The sequence below is a fragment of the Oryctolagus cuniculus genome, chromosome 2, assembly GCF_964237555.1.
Source record: "Oryctolagus cuniculus chromosome 2, mOryCun1.1, whole genome shotgun sequence".
NCBI lineage: Eukaryota > Metazoa > Chordata > Mammalia > Lagomorpha > Leporidae > Oryctolagus > Oryctolagus cuniculus.
In genome coordinates this window covers 139,544,338-139,560,958 of record NC_091433.1, presented here as the reverse complement: position 1 = coordinate 139,560,958, position 16,621 = coordinate 139,544,338, and the positions used below count along the sequence as shown (strand labels likewise).

The following is a 16,621-nucleotide window of genomic DNA, read 5'->3' as shown; positions in this document are numbered from 1 at the left end:
AATGATGTTTCTAAGCCCTCTACTGTGAAAAGTTGGTGGGATTCCTCAAGATAAAGCAAAGTATTGGATCCCTAAGTCCATGTTGCCTGGGAGTTTCCCATTCATGGTAGGAATGGCCTCCAGCCACTGGGTAAAATTGCCTTCACACAAAGTTACCCTCTAAGTGCTTCAGCCAGGGCTCTGTTCCAGATAAGCAGGTCCCAGCTGTGATTCCAGCTTTACGACCTTTGATGATTCCTGGGTGCTCATTGCATTGTAACTGCAACTCTTTAGTGTACCCAGAGAAGCTGTTGATATTTGTTTTTGTTTAGCTTATTATTGTTGTAATGAGGAGAGTAATGACTTTCAAGTCTTTTCATTTCGGAAATGATACTTGAAAGAACTTACACTTTGAATATGACATTGTCTAAATAAGATCGGCGTTGGAGCCTCGGGTGATTACTGACGCCATAAATAAGAGTGTCAATTGTTAAATCAACAACAGGAGTCACTGTGCATCTACTCCCCATGTAGGATCTCTGTCCTTAATGTGTTGTACTATGTGAATTAGCGGTATAACTAATACTCAAACAGTACTTTACACTTTGTGTTTCTGTGTGGGTGCAAACTGTTGAAAACCTTACTTAGTATATACTAAATTGATCTTCTGTATATAAAGATAATTAAAAATGAATTTTGATGTGAATGGGATGGGAGAGGGAGCGGGAGATGGGATGGTTGCAGGTGGGAGGGAGGTTATGGGGAGAAAAAGCTGCTATAATCCAAAAGCTGTACTTTGGAAATTTATATTTATTAAATAAAAGTTAAAAAAATAAAAAAAGAAAAAAAAATACAAAGAGTGGGAATAAGAGAGGTAAGAGATGTGCAATTCGGGACATGCTCAAGCTGACTTACCTCAAACGGTAGAGTTAGAAACATACCAGGGATTCCAATTCAATCCCATCAAGGTGGCATGTACCAATGCCATCTCACTAGTCCCAGTGATCAATTTCTGTTCACAATTGATCATAATGATAGGACTAAGAACCAAAGGGATCACATAAACAAGAATAGTGTCTGCAAATACTAGCTGATAGAATAAAAAAGGGAGAGAACGATCCTACATGGGAAGTGAGATACACAGCAGACTCATAGAATGGCAGATGCCCTAAACGGCACTCTGGCCTCAGAATCAGCCCTTAAGGCATGCGGATCTGGCTGAAAAGCCCATGAGAGTATTTCAGGCATGGAAAGCCAAGACACTCTGGGGAAAAAAAAATAACCTAAATGAAAGATCTCCGTGAGTGAGATCCCAGTGGAAAGAACGGATCATCAAAGAAGGAGGTACCTTTCTCTGAAGGGAGGAGAGAACTTCCACTTTGACCATGGCCTTGTCTAAATATGATCAGAGTCGGTGAACTCAGGGGGCTTCCATAGCCTTGGCAGCTCATGACAAGAGCCTAGGGTGATTACTGATGCCATAAACAAGAGTGTCAATTTGTTAAGTCAACAACAGGAGTCACTGTGCACTTACTCCTCATGTAGGATCTCTGTCCTTAGTGTGCTGTACATTGAGATTTAATGCTATAACTAGTACTCAAACAGTATTTTTCACTTTATGTTTCTGTGTGGGAGCAAACTGTTGAAATCTTTGCTTAATGTATGCTAAACTGATCTTCTGTATATAAAGAGAATTGAAAATGAATCTTGATGTGAATGGAAGGGGAGAGGGAGTGGGAAAGGGGAGGGTTGTGGGTGGGAGGGACGTTATGGGGGGGAAGCCATTGTAATCCATAAGCTGTACTTTGGAAATTTATATTCATTTAATAAAAGTTAAAAAAAATCCAAAAAAGAGATTCATAGGCAAAAAGTGCCATGAATGGCACAGCTCAAAAACTTCTGAGACCCGTCAGACTAATATCTTTTCTCTCTCCTTTTATGAAAGGTCTATTTTGCCATCAAATAACGATGACTGAGGCAAGTGAGGAGCACCAGGTACACAACTAATTAAATCTTGCAAAATGGGGTAGGGGTGGCCAGAGAAGGAGCAATTTATATGCAATTCAAACTATATACAGCATAAGTGGAATGTAGTCTATCCCAAACTGGCCTTGTGAAATAATTGGAACTTTATGATTTAATGGTTAAAATTTTAACAAGTGTAATAATATAATAAATTTACAAGGGAAGAAAAATCCAAGGGGTATTTTATGTTAAGTATTTGCTGTTTCAATTTAAAAATAATTTTGCTAAGTACACATCTCTCAACTGAGGTCTACATATAAAAAGTCCTAATATAGATATATACCTTTGGTGAGTTGAAGGCTTTTTTGTGACTCCTGTCTGAACTGTAGGCAGAACATTAGATGGACATGCACATAACCCACTGTATTTTAATTAAGGGCTTTCTGTTTGTGAAGAACCACAATGTTTGACTATCATGGCATAATTTTTCAAGCAGGTGGCCTGCACAAGCCAGTTCATTTTATTTGCTATATCACAGCTCTCACTTGTAGTAGTCTATTTTTTTTCCGAACACTAAGATTTAGGAAGAGAAGGTGATTTTTCTTTCTGCAACAGATCAGCTTCTGCATTTTTCTGTAATTTTTATAGCTTGTCCAGTTATTCTATTTATGGAAGCAGCCAACTATTTGAGAGGATTTTTAACACCTTTATGTCCTTATTTGTAGAATTAGATGTCTTTTTTGGGAAGATTAATAGAATGTTCCTCTATTTATTACAAAAGTTCCTTTTTTTTTTTAATCATAGAACCTCATGGTACCAAGGCACTTCAGCCCAGTCCTGGTGCTGATAAACTGCTAGGCAGTACCCCTCAGCTCCTGCAACAGACTCTACTCAGACATCTGAATGCAGCTACATACCCTACATACTGACATAATGGAATAGCTTTACCCCTACTCTCCAGTGTGGGCCTCAGTCGAGTATTTTTTTAAAAAAAGAAGAGGTGTATTTCTTTAGCAGTTTATACTTTGTTCTGTTTGGGAGAATTTAAAGTTGGAAGTCTAAACTAGGCTAGTTTGATTCATTAGAGCCAAAAATGTCTGTATTAATAATTTTTTACAATGGCAATTATATATAATAAATGGTAACTCTTAATTCATAAGTTATCAGGTATAAAACTCCATTATATAAACAGTGCCAAGGGAGCAATTCCATGTCAACTTGATCACCAAGAATGTGCCTAGGAGTGGCAGATGTAAGCCACCATGCAAAAATCATGCCAATGCAAGGCAAACTACCCAAGGGAAGGCACAGATGGCTGGAGAGCAGAAGTTATAGGTCTTTTTATAGCATTATCAGATGGCAGAGTTGACATTCCAACTGGCCCTGTGCCAATGGCCAAGGTAATTAGAGATGCCAACAAGAGAATGTTCAGAGAGCATACTCATCCTCGTGTCATCCAACTTGGAACCAAAGAAGCAATTCTGAGTAGCTTTTATGCCACAATGAGTAAAGCAAAATCAGTAGCTTTATACTATAGTAATAATTACGTTGGAGAGGTTACCTGGATTTCCAAAAGCAGAATAAAATCCTACAGACAACTAAAATCGACATTTCTGTGACCAAACAATTAGACTTCCAAACCACAGTTTCTACCTAGAGAAATCATGGGCAGTGAAGAGTCTAGAGCTGAAATGATAAGTGAAAACTTCTATTTTTAAAACAATATGAAAGTTAAAGAAAAGTTTCAATAACAGTACAAAGGTCATTTTTTCCCTAAACTATTTAACAATAACTTTATAGTACATCTTTGAACATTTCTGTGTTAATTTTCTATAAAGCCTTCAAAATGATTATTGAAATTGATAACATTACAACCATTTAATCACTGAGGTTTCACCAATTGTTCCTTCCAATAATGCTTTTTTTAATTTATTAGTTTTTAAAAGATTTATTTATTTATTTGAAAGTCAGAGTTACACAGACAGAGGAGAGGCAGAGATAGAGAGGTCTTCCACTCGTCCGATGGTTTACTCCCCAGATGGCCGCAATGGCCAGAGCTGCAGCGATCCGAAGCCAGGAGCCAGGAGATTCCTCTGGGTCTCCCACGCAAGTGCAGGGGCCCAAAGATTTGGGCCACCTTCCACTGCCTTCCCAGGCCATAGGAGAGAGCTGGATGGGAAGTGGAGCAGCCAGGTCTTGAACTGGAGCCCATAGGGAGTGCCAGCTCTTCAGGCCAGGGCGTTAACCTGCTGCGCCACAGTGCTGGCCCCTAATTTATTTTTTGAAAGACAGAAAGACACAGAGACATAGAGACACAGAGACAGAGAGAGAGAGAGAGGGAGAGGGAGACAGAGAAAAGGGGAAGGGGAGGGAGGGAGCAAGAGGGAGTGAGAGGTCTTCCACCTGCTGGTTCAATCTCCAAATGGCCGCAAAGGCCTGAGCAAGCTGTTCTGAAGCCAGGAACCAGGAGCTTCCTCTGGGTCTCCCATGTGGGTGCAGGGGCCCAAGCACTTAGGCCATACTCCACTGCTTCCCATGCCATTAGTAGGGAGCTGTGATGGTAAATGGAGCAGCCAGAACTCGAACCGGTGCCCACATGGGATGCTGGCGCTGCAGTCCAGGGCTTTAACCTGATATGCCACAGTGTTGGCCCCATCCAATAATGCTTTTTATATCACCAATTAATTCTTAATGAATTACTTGTTAAGCCTCTTTACTCTTCTTTGGAATACTTTAGTCTCTTTCTCTTACATGAACTGGGCAGTTATAATGAATAAATGGATACTTACTAACATATTCCTCAGTGTGAGTTCAACTAGTGCTTCCTCACAGTTAGATTCAGGTTATGTATTTTTTTCTGAAAGGGGGCAGGAATGCTACAGAAGTTTTTAATATATAAGGTGGCAAATTATGGTGATTTGTTCCATTATTGATGACAATCATTTTAATTACTTGATTAATGTAAATGTCCAACTCCCTTCTCCACAGAAAAATTACCTTATTTATTCCCTTGTAAATAATACACATCTTGAGAAACTACTTGAGACTAGGCAAATATCTTATGAAACTTTCTCACCTTCATTATAGCATCCATTAATGATTCTTGGCTTATTATTATTACTCTGCCAAATTATAATTGTGTAATTCTACATTTATTATTTGGCTTTATTACTTATATCAGTATGGACTCATGGTGTTTTACTTTATACTATGTATTTATAGTTATCCCACACATTTTGATATACTGAGTTTTCCTTAAAGTTCAATTCAAATATTTTCCTAATTTCTTTGTGATTTTTTTCTTCTAGCCATGAGATTTTGAAGAAGTTGTCTAATTTTCAAAGAGTGAAAAACCTTTTAGGCATCTGAAATTAGTGACTGGTAGTTTAATTACTTTGGTATCATATTTTGATCTTCTAGAATATATTAAATCCTATTTTATTGGTTATCATATACTTTATGTTTGGTAGATATGCCACATACAGTAGAAAACTATATTCTGCAGTTGTTGGATGTAAGTTAAAAAAAGAATCAGGTCAAGTATATTCATTTTTTTGTCTTGATTTTTAGTTATTTGTCCAAATATTTCTGAAAATCATTTGGCCACTGTAATATGCAATCTTAACTTCCTACAGCAGTCTACTTATCATTAATATTGTTCCACTTCAGGAAAAGAGATACATACCATTTATCCCTTCCTGTGTTGTCATTCACTTCATGCCTATATATGTTGTAAATAATACAGTTTGTTATTTTTGATTTAAAGAAATGTCTTTTAAAGAAATTTTAAGATGAGGAAAAAAGCCTTAGTCAATATGTCTAGCATCTCCAGGTCTCTTCTTTTCAAGCCTCATTTTGTATGATTTTTGTTTCACCTGAAAAACTTCACTTACCTCTTCTTATGGTGCAAATCTATTGGTGAATTCTCTCACTTTCCATTTATTTTTAATGTATCTTTATTTCAGTCGTATTTAAGGATCATTTTTCACTGGATATAAGATATTGTGTTAAGAATTTTAATTCTTTTCAGTCCACCAAAATTATTCCATTACATTTTAGCATTATTATTTCTGATTTGAAGTGAATCATAATTCATTTTAGTTGCAACTCCTTTAATATACTTATTTTTGTTTTGTGGATATTTTAAAGATTTTTCTTGCACTTTCCAATAATTTGGTTATGTGGTGTCAACATCTTGGACATAGTGATTAATGGTTTGCACCAATTATACATATTTTAGACATTTTATTTTGTTCTACAAGTCATTATTTTTGCAATACTTCTCCTTTTCTTCAAATAGTATGGTTTCTGTTAATCTGTTCTAAATTTACTAACCTTTTATTATGTCCAATCTTCTTTTTTTTTTTTTATTTTTATTTTTGACAGGCAGAGTGGACAGTGAGAGAGAGACACAGAGAGAAAGGTCTTCCTTTGCCGTTGGTTCACCCTCCAATGGCCGCCGCTGCAGCCGGCGCACCGCGCTGATCCAATGGCAGGAGCCAGGATCCAGGTGCTTTTCCTGGTCTCCCATGGGGTGCAGGGCCCAAGCACCTGGGCCATCCTCCACTGCACTCCCTGGCCATAGCAGAGAGCTGGCCTGGAAGAGGGGCAACCGGGACAGAATCCGGCGCCCTGACCGGGACTAGAACCCGGTGTGCCGGCGCCGCAAGGTGGAGGATTAGCCTATTGAGCCACGGCGCTGGCCTATGTCCAATCTTCTAAGCCAATCCAGTAAATTTTTCATTTTAGACATTCTATTTCAAATGGAGTTCTAGAACTTCTGTTTTGTTTTTAATTTGATTTTTAACACTTAAGGTTTATTTATTTTATTTCAAAGGCAGAGTGACACTCAGAGAGCTATATCTTCCATCTTTTGGTGCACTCCCAAAATGTGCACAACATTTGGGGCTGGGCTAGGATGAAGCCAGGAGCCAGGAATTCCATCAGTGTCTCCCACCTGGGTGGCAGGGATCCAAGCCCTTATCATCTGCTGCTTCCAGAGTGTGTATTAACAGGGAGTTGGATTGGAAGCAGAGGTGAGGCATGAATTCAGGCACTCTGATGTGGATGTGGGCTTCCCAAACAGTAGTTTAACCATCTGTGCCATAATAACCATTTTTTGACTTCTTTTTGTAACACAGGTAGCTTCCATGTTTCTTATTAATATCCCTATGTACTCAGTCATTATACTCATCTTTTCCTTTAAAATCAAGCTCTAAAGTTCTTCTTTGCTTATTTAAACAAATGGGTTACTTAAGGGTTGATTACTATTGGCTCCTTTTAATATTCATTATAGATTATGGGGCCAGTGCTGTGGCATAGCAGGTAAAGCTGCCCTCTCCCATATGGGCGCTGGTTCGAGTCCTGGCTGCTCCACTTCTGATCCAGCTCTCTGCTGTGGCCTGGGAAAGCAGCAGAAGATGGCCCAAGTCCTTGGGCCCCTGCACCCACAAGGGAGACCTGGAAGAAGTTCCTGGCTCCTGACTTCAGATCAGCTCAGGTCATTGTGGCCATTTGGGGAGTGAACCAGCGGGTGGAAGACCTCTCTCTCTAATAAAAAAAATCTTTACAAATATTTATTATAAATTATATTTTTCTGCTTATTCACACAACTAGCAATGTGTTACTGTATGTTATACATTGTGGGTGTTGCACTGTAAGGAGTCTGGCTTTTTAAATTTTTATTGATGTGAGAAGCAAAGAGGCAAAGGGAACTCCCTTCTCAAATATCTGCAACAGCCAAAGCCAAAGCCAAACCCAGGAGCTTCAGACTCTATCCAGATTCCCCATGTGGGTGGCAGGCACCTGATCACTTGACCCATCAACAATGACTCTTAGGGTCTGCATTAACATGAAAGTCCTGAGTTGGTGTAAGAAATCCAACCCAGGTACTTTTTTTTTTTTTTTTTTTTTGGTGACAGCAGAGCTAGTGAGAGAGAGAGAAAGAGAGAGAGAGAGAGAAAGGTCCTCCTTCCATTGGTTAGCCCCCCCCCCCCCCAAATGGCCACTATGGCTGGCACGCTGTGCCAATCTGAAGCCAGGAGCCAGGTGCTTTCTCCTGGTCTCCCATGCAGGTGCAGGGCCCAAGGACCTGGGTTATCCTCCACTGCCTTCCCGGGCCACAGCAGAGAGCTGGACTGGAAGAGGAGCAACCAGGACAGAATCCGGCGCCGCAACTGGGACTAGAACCCGGGGTGCTGGCGCTGCTGGTGGAGGATTAGCTTAGTAAGCTGCAGTGCCGGCCGCTACTCTGGCCCCCACTGGTACTCTGATGTGAGCTGTGGGCATCTTAACCAACTTCTTAACTGACCCACTCCTATAATGTCTTTTTTTAAAAAAGTACTGAGTTTCGTTCTAGCATAAAATTAGAGGTCAATCCTTTTTGATACTGCGTAGCTTTATGTTATGCTTTGCTTTTTTTTTTTTTTTAAGATTTATGTATTTATATTTGAAAGTCAGAGAGAAAGTTACAGAGAGAGAGGAGAGGAAGAGAGGTCTTCTGCTGGTTCACTCCCCAGAAGGCCACAATTGCCGGATCTGCGCTGATAGGAAGCCAGGCACTTCTTCCAGGTCTCCCACACAGGTGCAGTGGCCCAAGTGCTTGGGCCATCTTCTACTGCTTTCCGAGGCCACAGCAGAGAGCTGGATTGGAAGTGGAGCAGCCAGGATTCAAACCAGCACCCGTATGAGATGCCAGCACTGCAGGCAGTGGCTTTACCTGCTATGCCACAATGCCGGCCCCTATTTTATGCTTTTTGCAGGAAGGAGATTTATTTCAGTTGTATACATGGTCTTAAGATGTATGACAGCCTTATTCTTAAGGCATTTCTGGGGTTTCATGTAAATACCCAGTGAGCTTGCTTCAGTTTGGGCAAGTTAGAATTGCAGCATTTCTCAGAACTATGAACCTCTAACATCTCCATTCAACTTTCCATCTTATAGCAGTGGCTCTTTGCTAGTTTATTTACAGTCTAGCCCTCCATCAAGGACCCAAAGAGGATTACCATAAGATTTCTGGGTCTCCCCTCTTCATACAGATTCTCCTCTCTGGGATCTTGCCCCACAAATTCTAGATCCTTCATCATTCTTGAATTCTAAAATTTATCTCTGGTTCCTTACCTGAGTGACATCACTGGTTTCTGCTTTATAAATTGCACAAAGTACTCATCGTGTGTTTCTTATTTCACTGCTTATTGTCTAATGCCTAACTACAGTAATCTCATATATTCTGTCCAAATATAGTAGTTCACAGAAGGCAGGCAAGTCTGAAACCAGTTTGTCTATTACCTGAAAATGAGATTCCTACTACACCCACACCCTTTCCTCACCAGTAGTTGAGCCAATATTAATTATATCAACACTCCTCTCTTCATGGATCTTAGTGGAAGACAACTATGAATGACAGAGACCAACGAGAAGTGGATATTCTAGGAGTGGAGCTTGGGGATGGACATTTTAAAAAATGTTAACATCTTCTCAGTTAATATGACACCCTAAGACTCAACTCTTGTGTCTCTCGAGCTGGAGATGGATTCTCAAGAAAAAAGTTATGCTCCTGGAAAATACACTGTCTGGTATAAGCCCTATCTATCTCTAAGGAAATCATGCATAAATATGTGGAACCATTAGTAAGGAAACAGTAAAATGGTCTAGTGGGACTACTTTTATATTCCTTTTTATTTTTGCTGCACACAATAGACATTTTTCCCTTTTAATACAGATTACTATTAAGAATTTTTATTTGGGTGAATCATCTTTCCAACAGGTTGGGGGTCTGTGAATCATTCAAGCCAGTCAGATGTCATTCTGCAGCAAGAAATCTTTGTTAATTTCAGTGAAAGAAAAAAAATAGCCTTGTGGAACTTATGAGTGATCATCAAGTCATAAATCCCTAAGCTTTCATATTAGAAAGCAGTTTGTCTTAATTCCCCCTGGAAATACACAGTTTTAGAAGGTGCATAGGAAAAGAAAAAAGGGGGAGGGGAGAGAGGGAAAGCTTTCTACTGAAATCCTTTGGGCCCGGCCTACTCTGGCATCTGTGGGAACTCATGACCTTCCATGTGAACTTGGTGACCAGCTGACAATCGTGCTTAATGATACAAGTGTCAAGCTTGGAAATTTAAATAAAGAGTTCTGTTCCAAAAAAAAAAAAAGAAAGCAGTTTGTTATCACTGAAAATGGCATGGGGCCAGAGTCGTGGAGTAACAGGTTAAAGCCAAAGCTTGCATACCGGCATCCAATAAAGGTGCTGGTTGAGTCCTGGTTGTTCCACTTTTGATCCAGCCCCTTATAATGCACCTGGGAAAGCAGCAAAAGATGGACCAAGTGCTTGGGGGCCCCTGTACCCAGAGACCTGGAAGAAACTCCTGGCTCCAGCTGGCACAGCTGCAGTGGGAGAATCAGATGGAGCCTGGGTTTGGGGAGTGAACTAGCAGATGGAAGATCTTTATTTCCCTAGCTTCTCTGTCTGTAACTCTGCCTTTCAAATAAATAAAATCTTTTTTAAAAATGGCATGAAGTTTAGAGTCAAGCACAACTAGGTTTCATTCAAAACTCTTCTCAGTTTTCCTTATAATCAGTTTTATCAACTCTAAAATGGACATATTAATTCAAATTGTTAGAAATCTTATGAAAATAAAAGAAAAATAACTTACACTGAACATGATACATAGATGATCAATAAATTTAGGTCCTTTATCTTTGTGAGATGTAATGATTTTCTTGTTGATAATCTGAAAACAGTTGTCATGCCCTTAAACAAGATAGTCTATAAATTTAAGTAGGCATAACTATCATTATGAAATTGTCTATTATCAAAAAGAAAGATGTTTATTAATAATCTTATAAGATTAATTGGAAAAACTTTTTTTCATTCGGAAAACAAATTAAAACTTGAAAAAAAATTTAGGGGTTTCACTTCAGTGCGTTTACTATAATTTGGAAATAAAACATAGTGTATATAATATTTTATATTTCATTTGATGTTGGGGCACAAAATTGATATGTCATGCTTAAAAGTAAAACTAGTGACATTTAAGTATTTTACTGATTAAAAGTTCAAACATAACAGCAAACTGCAAGGAGTTATCTGAAATGGGAAACTAGCTAGTGTCAAATTTTTAACACTTCATTCACCTCCCAAAAATGTTATTATAGAATATCTGTGGCCGGCGCCGCAGCTCACTTGGCTAATCCTCCACCTGTGGCGCCGGCACCCCGGGGTTCTAGTCCTGGTCGGGGCGCCAGATTCTGTCCTGGTTGCCCCTCTTCCAGGCCAGATCTCTGCTATGGCCCGGGAGTGCAGTGGAGGATGGCCCAAGTTCTTGGGCCCTGCATCCGCATGGGAGACCAGGAGAAGCACCTGGCTCCTGGCTTCAAATCAGTGTGATGTGCCGGCTGCAGCGCTGGCTGTGGCAGCCACTGGAGGGTGAACCAACGGCAAAGGAAGACCTTTCTCTCTGTGTCTCTCTCTCACTGTCCACTCTGCCTGCCAAAATAAATAAATAACTAAAAATAAAAATAAAAATAAAATAAAATAAAAAGAACTAAATGGGGGCCGGCGCTCTGGTGTAGTGGGTTAAGCTGCTGCCTGCAATGCCAACATCCCACATGGACACCAGTTTGAGTCCTGGCTGCTCCACTTCTAATCCAGCTCCTTGATAATGTGCCTGGGAAAGCAGCTGAAGATGGCCCAAGTTCCTTGGCCCTTGTACCCATATGGGAGACCTGGATGAAGCTCCTGGCTCCTGGCTTTGGATTGGCACAGCTCCAGCCATTGTGACCATTTGTGGAGTGAAGCAGCAAATAAAAGATCTCTAACTCCGCCTTTCAAATAAATAAATTTTAAGAAAAAAAAAGTACTAAATGTATTCATCAAAGTAGTAGGAAACCAATCAACACCCAAAAGTCAGTTTCATTTCTATATACTAATAATGAATAATCTGAAAAGGTAGTTGCACAAAACAATCTTGTTAATAGAAGAGGATAACAAAAAATGGAAAAATCTTCCATGCTCATGGATTGGAAGAATCAACATCATCAAAATGTCCATTCTCCCAAAAGAAATTGATAGATTCAATGTGAACCAATCAAGATACCAAAGACATTCTTTTCAGGTCTAGAAAAAATGATGCTGAAATTCATATGGAGATGCAGGAGACCTCGAATAGCTAAAGCAATTTTGTACAACAAAAACAAAGCTGAAGACATCACAATACCAGATTTCAGGACATACTACAGGGCAGTTGTTATCAAAACAGCATGGTACTGGTACAGAAACAGATGGATAGACCAATGGAAAAGAATAGAAACACCAGAAATCAACCCAAACATCTACAGCTGACTTATATTTGATCAAGGATCTAAAACCAATTCCAATTCCTGGAAAAGGACAGTATATTCAATAAATGGTGCTGGGAAAACTGGATTTCCAGATGCAGAAGCATGAAGCAAGACCCCTACCTTACCTTACACAAAAATCCACTCAGCATGGATTAAAGACCTAAATCTATGACACGACACCATCAAATTATTTAGAGAACATTGGAGAAACCCTGCAAGATATTGGCAACGGCAAAGACTTCTTGGAAACTACCCTACAGGCGCAGGCAGTCAAAGCCAAAATAAACAGACTCATAGAATTGCATCAAATTGAGAAGTTTCTGTACTGCAAAAGAAACAGGTGAGTGAAGAGACAACAGACAGAATGGGAAAAAATATTTGCAAACTATGCAACAGATAAAGGGTAAATAACCAGAATCTACAAAGAGATCAAGAAACTCCAAACATCAAAACTAACATCCCATTTAAGAGGTGGGCCAAGGATTCAAAAGAGGAAATCCAAATGGCCAACAGGCACATGAAAAAGTACTCAGGATCACTAGCAATCAGGGAAATGCAAATCAAAACCACAATGAGGTTTTACCTCACCCCGGTGAGAATGGCTCACATTCAGAAATCTACCAACAACAGATGCTGGCTTGGATGTGGGGAAAAAGGGACACTAATCCACTGTTGGTGAGAATGTAAACTGGTAAAGCCACTATGGAAGTCAGTCTGGAGATTCCTCAGAAACCTGAATATAACCCTACCATTCAACCCAGCCATCCCACTCCTTGGAATTTACCCAAAGGAAATTAAATTGCCAAACAAAAAAGTACCATAATGTTTACTGCAGCTCAATTCACAATAACTAACACTGGAAATCAACCTAAATGTTCATCAACAGTAGAATGGATAAAGAAATTATGGGATATGTACTCTATAGAATACTATACAGAAGTTAAAAACAATGAAATCCGGTCATTTGCAACAAAATGGAGGAATCTGGAAAACATTATGCTGAATGAAATAAGCCAGTCCCAAAGGGACAAATATCACATGTTCTCCCTGATCAGTGACAACTAACTGAGCACCAAAAAGGAACCTGTTGAAGTGAAAGGGACACTATGAGAAATGGTGACTTGATCAGCCTTTGCCCTGACTGTTGATAAACAACTTAATACTTTATCCCTCCTAGTATTTTTTTGTGTTTGTTCTACTTAATACTATTGGTTGAACTCTGTAAATAAAATACACAGAATAAAATACACAGTTATTCTTAAGTGTTGAAACTTAACTGAAAAGTCCCTGTTAAACATATGAGTGGGAATAAGAGAGGGAAGAGATGTACAATTTGGGACATGCTCAAGCTGACTTGCCCCAAACAGTAGAGTTAGAAACATACAATGGGATTCCAATTCAATCCCATCAAGGTGGCATGTACCAATGCCATCTCACTAGTCCAAGTGATCAATTTATGTTCACAACTGATCACACTGATAGGTCTAAGAGTCAAAGGGATCACAGAAACAAGACTAGCATCTGCAAATACTAATAGAATAAAAAAGGGAGAGAACGATCCAACATGGGAAGCGGGATACACAGCAGACTCATAGAATGGCAGCTGTCCTAAACAGCACTCTGGCCTCAGAATCAGCCCTTAAGGCATTCGGGTGTGGCTGAAGAGCCCATGAGAGTATTTTAGGCATGGAAAGCCAAGACACTCTGGCAAAACAAAAACAAAAACAAACAAACAAAAAAAACTATATGAAAGATCTCTGCGAGTGAGATCCCAGTGGAAAGAACAGGTCATCAAAGAAGGAGGTACCTTTCTCTGAAGGCAGGAGACAACTTCCACTTTGACTATGACCTTGTCTAAATATGATCAGAGTCAGCAAACTCAAAAGGCTTCCATAGCCTTCGCAACTCATGACAAGAGCCTAGGGTGATTACTGATGCCATAAACAAGAGTGTCAATTTGTTAAGTCAACAACAGGAGTCACTGTGCATTTACTCCTCATGTAGGATCTCTGTCCTAAATGTGCTGTACATTGTGATTTAATGCTATAACTAGTACTCAAACAGTATTTTTCACTTTGTGTTTCTATGTGGGTGCAAACTGATGAAATCTTTACTTAATATATACTAAATTGATCTTCTGTATAAAAAGAGAACTGAAAATGAATCTTGATGTGAATGGAAGGGGAGAGGGAGTGGGAAAGGGGAGGGTTGCGGGTAGGAGGGAAGTTATGAGGAGGGGGGAGCCACTGTAATCCGTAAGCTGTACTTTGGAAATTCATATTCATTAAATAAAAGTTAAAAAAAGACAAAAAAATCCCATTTACAATAGAATCAAAAGAAAACAAAATACAGAGGGATTAATTTTCCCTAGGAGGTGAAAGACTTTAACAATGAAAACTGCAAAACATGGGTGAAAGAATTTAAAAAGACATATAAATGTAAATATGTCTCACATTTGTAGATTGGAAGATTTAATTTTGTTAAGATGTCAGTACTACCCAAAATGAACAACAGAATCAGTACAGTTCTATCAATATACCAATGATGATTTTTCAGCAATAGAAAAGCCTTCCCTAAAATTCATAGGTAATTCCAAGGGAGTCTAGATTTCCAAAGTAATCTTGAAAAACAACAAAGCTGGAGGACACACAGTTCTTGATTTGAAAATCTACACAAAACTATTAACAAAGTAATGTGGTACTGACACAAACATAAAGACCAACAGAAAAGACAGAAAGCCCACAAATAAACTCTCACCTATATGGTCAAATGATTTTTGGTAAAGGTACCAAAAAAAACTTACCAATGTACACTCCCCCTATCTGGTTAACATGACCTGCTTCTAGGTATCTAGCCCAAAGTATCCTTCACTAACAGACTAAACATTTTTCTGTGTTTATTGGTCAATTGCATTTCTTATTTTCTGAGTTGCCCAATTGTGATATTTGCTACTTTTTTATGGGGGAGTTTTACTTCTTATGGGTTATTGGTTTTTTATATTAGGTATATAAGCATTTTGCACAGGATATGCTATAAATGTTAAGCTGATTAGACCAACATAATTTATTTAACCTTTTCCTAAGTGATCTGAAATGCTACCTTAAGTACACACTAAATTCATATACATTTCTAGGCAATATACAAATACAGTAAGAAATACAGTAAGCATGAACAAGGCAGACAATGTGACTCCATGAAAGGAACTCAACAACACTTCAATATTAGAATGTGAAGACAGAGATGACTAAAATGCCTAAAGAGGAATTCAAAAAATGATCAAGATTACTCAAAAGAGAAGCAAACACATGAGCTAAAGAAATCCAAACATGACGTGAATAAGAAATTCTGCAAGGAGATACAGATATTGAAGAGAAATCAAACTGAAATATTAGATATGAAGAATTCAGCAAGTCAAATAAAAATATAGTAGAAAGCCTTAACAACAAACTCTGTGAGGCAGAAGAAAGAATATCTTTGGAAACATCTCAGACCAAAAAAAAAAAAAAAAAAAAGATTAAAGAAAAAGAAAAATTAGAAAAGCTGAAAATGCTGTTCAAGATTTATGGGATACTATCAAACAACCTAACATACAGGTCTTAGGAGTTCCTGAAGGTGTGGAGAGAGAATGAAGTAGAAGACTTATTCAGTGAAATAATTGCATAAAAATTCCTTAATTAAGAGAAAAATATGGACATTCAAGTACAGGAAGCATATAGAACTTCTAATAGATAGCAGAAAAGATCTTCACCATGACACATTACAAACTTTCAAAGGAAAACAAAGAAAAGATTATAAAATGTGCATAAGAGAAACAACAGATTACCTTCAAAGGATCTCAACTAGACTGACAGCTGATTTCTCGTTGGAAACTCTTTAAGCAAGGAGAGACTGAACAGACATAGTCCAAGTCCTAAAAGAAAAAAAAACTGTCGACCCAGAATACTGTACACAACAAAGCTCTCATTTATAAATGAAGGTAAAATAAAGACCATCCAAAACAAACAGAAATTAAAAGAAATTTGTCATCACTCATCCAGCTATATAAATGATACTTAAGGATATGCTACACATGGAAACAGAAAAAAGATAGTTATCATTATGAAAGAATGTGAAGGCAGAGAATCTCTTAGTAAAAGTACAAAGGAAACTAAAAGAAACCAATAGGAAAATTTATGCCTTCATGGAAAAGTGGCAGGGGCAGGACCAAGTCATTACTTATCAATAATCACCTTGAATGTAAATGGCATAAATTTTCCAATTAAAAGATACAGACAGACTGGCTGAATGGATAGATATAAAAGACCCATCGTATTAGGTTCCTACAATAAAACAACTC

The 16,621-nt window shown here is 38.7% G+C and overlaps 1 protein-coding gene and 1 long non-coding RNA gene across 27 annotated transcripts in view; one reads left to right on the top strand and one right to left on the bottom strand.

Moving 5' to 3' along the window:
- LOC103347670 (uncharacterized) overlaps window positions 1-7,717 on the top strand; it is a 323,804-nt gene extending 316,087 nt beyond the window's left edge. The window contains exon 7 of the long non-coding RNA XR_011386820.1: window positions 1,925-7,717. This is a non-coding gene — a long non-coding RNA (uncharacterized lncRNA). The remainder of the gene's footprint in view (window positions 1-1,924) is intronic.
- WDPCP (WD repeat containing planar cell polarity effector) overlaps window positions 1-16,621 on the bottom strand; it is a 378,644-nt gene that overhangs the window by 114,765 nt on the left and 247,258 nt on the right. The gene's annotated exons all lie outside the window — the stretch shown is intronic.